Source organism: Nyctibius grandis, chromosome 1, assembly GCF_013368605.1.
Source record: "Nyctibius grandis isolate bNycGra1 chromosome 1, bNycGra1.pri, whole genome shotgun sequence".
Classification (NCBI taxonomy): Eukaryota; Metazoa; Chordata; class Aves; order Nyctibiiformes; family Nyctibiidae; genus Nyctibius; species Nyctibius grandis.
In genome coordinates this window covers 45,766,099-45,771,383 of record NC_090658.1, presented here as the reverse complement: position 1 = coordinate 45,771,383, position 5,285 = coordinate 45,766,099, and positions in this window count along the sequence as shown.

Here is a 5,285-nt window from a genome sequence, read left to right as displayed (position 1 = left end):
ATACTGACCTGGATAGCCAAGAAAGGTTTAGAGGAACTTCTTATCCCAAGAGGAAGAAGGAACTGAATTTAATGCCTCTTCAGTGAGGAGAGACAGACAGAAAAGTGGCCTATGGGCAGGCCTATGGGCCTTCCGTGCAGTTTGTTCATTGTTTTGAGGATCAGCACCTACATTGTTAACAATAGGAAGTGGGGTGGATGTAAGAGAATGCAAGATCTACAGGCTGAGGATTGCTAAGAATATGATGTATGGAGTGGAGAGCACTGAAGTTGTTTCCATTTTATTTCACTTGATTGTATGGTATGACTATTTGTGTTCTTTCCCTTAAACATTCATTTTCCACTTCAGCAAAACCCTCCATCATTCTGAACTGTAATGCTCCTAAGTAGATTATTATATTCAGCAAATTATGAAAGTTTTCTCCTACTAACAAGATAATCCTCATCAAATTAAATTGTCCTTATGGATTCCACAAGCCAACTTAGAATTCACATTTAAGTCAGACTTCTTAAGGGGAACAGAAACCTTTCAATGTACCAACATTTCCACCATGCATCATCACAGCAAAGCAATTTGAGCCACACACTGCACACAAGACAAATTAATTTAGGAATTTACTTAAACTGGTAAAGAATATTTTTTTAACTGTAAACAGACATCTGTTTTGATACTGACAACCATTCATTAGCCCTGGTGATTGCCAACATAGTGCAGCAGATGTTATTTTCTTGTTGTATATTTTCCTAAGATGCGGTCATTGTTTAAGCTACATTCTAACAAGGACTCAGAATTAAATGGAATAGTTAAATTAAAAATGGAATGTTATTCTCCAATGTGAATTAATTACAATGACACAATGAAGTGAGAAGAAATAATTCATGTTCTGCAAATAGCTGCAAAATGGTTGTAACGTTAACATTTGGCTGATCTTTATGCACAAGTGGAAATAAGACTATACTGGAAATGCTTGTTATTGTGTCTCTGAGCATTCTTTTATAACATAGATGTGTGTATAAATAATGTATATTTGACAGAAGCACATATATATATGCACATATAAACACAGTCAGGTATATAAATTCTGGATTTTTGTCCAAGCCAGTGTATTTAGACAAAATAACTTGAATAAACAGGAAATGTCTATCTTTTCTCAGTCTCTCTAAACTGAAATGCAGCCCAGTGTGTTCAAGAAACCTCCCAAAGTTCAGATAGTTTACTTCCCATTTCTCTTCTGATACAAAAAATGGTGAGATGTAACGAAGAAGTTGTCCTCACACTATTTCAGTTTAACAGAAATGGACGGTAAACCTATGTAAGATATCTCCCTAGATTTGAGTGGTTGATATATATATCTGATAACAATCTGAAGTGTTGGATGCCCATTTGGACTGAATTTTAAATCCCTGAAGGTTAATCCATCACCAGCTTACAGTCTGCAGGAACAAGAATGCTATTTACTTTATGTTTTGTTTTTCTCATCTTTCCTTTATTTCTGACTTTACTACTTGCAAAAGGTCCAAAATTACTGTAACTGGAGACTAGATTGGATAAAAAGATGTTCTCTCTATCACCAGAAAAACTGCCCTACCTTGTCCTCCCAACAAAACTTAAGTCTAAAACCAGCTGCCAGATTCTGACTACTAACATGTCTTTCATCATTGTGCATTTAATAAAAACTTTATGGTCCAGTTTGAAACTCCTTGTTCAGTATTCAAGGAACACAGCTAAGGACAAGACAAATCTTGTAGGTCAGTGTAACTTCTTTTATTAGACTGACAGGTTTAGCTTTTTTAAAAACTTGAATAAGCTTTTGGACATGCAAACCCTTCTTGGGGTGTGAAATACATAATAGAAGCAGTCTACTTAAGAACTATGTAACAACAGAGAAAACCTAGAACTGTGACAATTACAACAAAACACCACAAGACCATAGAAGACACTAAATTTCACTACTTGAAATGGAGACTACGCAAGATAAAGCAGCCAAGCTAAACATGGCATCTCTTTCTTAAGAGATCACAGAGACACTGCTATTAGCCCTACAGTTAAAAGCACACGACTAAAAGCCAGGTCATGTCCCAGGCTGTGTGGCTATGCTATTCTGTTACTATCTGTAAAACTGTAGTATCAACTTTCTACCTGTTCCACCAGAGCAGGCTCACACCAATTACATTAATCTCTGTAAATAGCGTATAGGACTTCAAAGGAAAGAACTGTAAAATACAAAGGATTAAAATGAATAACACTTGAAAGAAAAGCAGAAAGAACTTGTAGTGTTTAGCCCAAAATGTCCCCAATTATCCGACCATCAGGTTTTGCCTCCAGCTAGAGTTCTGAACAAAACTTTGGAAGAAAACAGTGGAAGTAGAAATCATGGATGACATAACAGGAATGGACCTGAAGACCATTTCATTTATTGAGATCAGTGGGTCTTGCTGAAACTACAAGATCTGAGCGAGTGCAGGTCAGAAGGGGAGAGAACATACTTCTAAAGACCCCCTGCCCTTCCAAGGTCAGCAAGCATATCAGGCTATTTGGAGGACGTGGGGGCTCAGACTTGCAAGGACAGTAGCAGCAGCAAGCCTGCTGTCTCTCACACTGACAGGATGTAACTGCAATTACCCAGAGTTTCCAGCCCTTGAGGCAGGCAGTTTGAGTCTGAGGTGAAGCCCATCTTTTGTTTTGATTCTAGTGGCCAGGAAGGAATGAGTTTCCAGCAGCTTCAGTTATGAGGCAGGAAGCAACAAAAAAACAGCAATAAAAATTAAAAAAAAAATGCAGAAGAGGGCAAATGTGAGTCAAGAGACAACAAGTCAGTAGAAAGACAACATGCAGGATGTGTATGTATGTGTGTGTCTGTGCCTGTGCAGTTACTAGTGCTTCCCATAAGACTTAGTTATATGCCAGAACCTGGCTTACTGTTGATTGTCATCATTTGAGACATCAGTGACTGGTATTCTCAGAGGACATTTAGTATCATTGTTCACTAGGCATGATGCCTAAGTATCAGTCCATCCCGTGAGGAATGTTACGCCAGACTCAAGAAGTGAAGTACTTTAAATAGTGGTATATTCTTTGCACGCGGCTTTGATTGATACAGGTTTTATAACAGCTTATAGCACCTATTGGAAAGGCTCTGGGACCAGCTTGTGCTGAATAATGGTTAGCTGTGGGAGCCAGGATTCTCAGCTTCCTTTCTTTAAATAAAACCCCAAAACATTAGGATTAAAGAAGAGCAGGAAAAGTGCTGAAGAACTAGCACTACCAGCAACGAAAGAGTGTCAGCAGTATATTTAAGACTCTCCAAGCAGCACTCAGGTTTTTGTAAGAATCTCGATAATGATCTTACACTTACGGAACATCTGTATGTGTACCATGGGAATAACTGTCCTCCCTTCTGCCAACTTATACAATGAAATGCTGTTTACACCTCTGGAGGAAAATGTTGTGCTATGCGAATTCCTACATCACAACCAAAATGGATTCAGACAGGCAGTGCCAAGTGCTACAACAGTCAAATACAAAACATAGTAGGGAATTTGAAAGAAACATAAATAATCAAACCCATGTTCTGGTGAGTATGCTGAGATTAACTGAGAAACTTAGAAAATATATCATCGAACTTTGCTTTTAAATCTCCATCGGACCTTTTGGCTCTCACATAGATTTTCTCAATGTATACTCATACAGTCTGCTCTCTAAAACATTAGCAACCAGCCAGCTGATCCTGACAGAGCTGTTTCAAAAATGTTAAATAGTTACATTACATATAATATATGGTAATTCTTGGCTTTTTAATTGTACCAAATGTAAACAAGAAGGATTTTAATCAAATAACATGAACAAAAAGCATTTACAGAATAACATTTATATTTTAAATGCATTAGGATAATTCTCATTAGGTCCAACTAACCTCTTTAATTCAATTTCTTTCTGATTTAGTCCCATCATCCTTACTTACATAAGTTGTTTTTTCCCATAAAGGTGGAAAAGAACAGGACTGCCCACAAACTCAAGACTGCTGCAACATAAGAAAGATAGTATGAAAATGGTATTGACTGCAACTTGTAATTAAGGCTGGGGTAAATTTGTACTTGCCAGGGTGCAGCGAGGCTTTGGGGGAATGGATATGGGCTGAGGCTAGAGCCCTGACAGTGCATAAAGCAGACACTGAACTCCTCACTTTGGCACAGAGCAACCAACTTCATGGTAGAATAAGGAGAAAAAAAGCCCAAACCCAGGCTGAGCTCCTTTAACTCAGTTTCCAAGAGGGGAAAGTGTTCCACTGTCACTCAACAAGGGGGAAGCAAAGCCACAACAAAGCTTTCCTGGCCTTGGGTCCAAGCAACCCAGGGCTATATCCTTCCAACCAGCTAACCAACCTACCTAACTACCTATAAAGGCCCTGCCCTCAGATGAAGACCTTAGGACAAGTGCACAGAAAGAACCCTTCTTGCTATTCTTTCAGCACAACACTAGTCTACAGCACAATCCAGGTAAATAATATAACCATTGATGTTTTCATTTAAGAGTGTGGGTCAAGAGACTTATGACTGAGGGAAAAGAAAGCACCTTCCTGAGCCTTAACTGTTCCCCCTGCCCCCATGTTTTCTCCCTTTCATAGTTTCCCTAATTAAAAAAGGACTTTGTCACATCATCTCCCATTAGCTTAACAAGTCAGAGCAGTCAGCTCTCCTTTTGACACCACACTGCTCAGGTGATCTTTAGATGTTATTTTCTAAAATGTACTTTCCAACGATTAAAACTTAATTCCAGGTTAACACAGATTTAGATTTTTCCCCCTATGGAATAGGAGTAATACTAAATGGGAAAAAGTTTCCTAGTGCAGAAGTAGGTATTTCAAATGAAACTGGAAGGAAGGAGCCTTCCACCATCCTAGGAACAGGCCATGATATTGCTGGTCCATGGACCTATTATGACAACTAACAGTGACAAGACTGAATACAAACCTAAGTGCTTGCAGGATGATGGCCAATCTCTGACACAAGGTCATAAGGCAGGGATCCATCCTTTATTAAAGTTTAAATGTTAAATGTATTGTCTTGCTATGATATTTCTACCCACTTGGTGCTGATCCACTTGCTTCACTCATGAAGGATTTTTACTTGAAAAACACCTAAACTACAAATGGATCCAAATATCAGTCATGCAGACAAAGCACGTATTACGAACAAGTAAATAACAAGCTATTCTTCTGGGAAGAAAACAAATCCTCAATTCCTGGCAAGGAGGCAAACCACTATTCCTAGCAACCAAGACTTCTG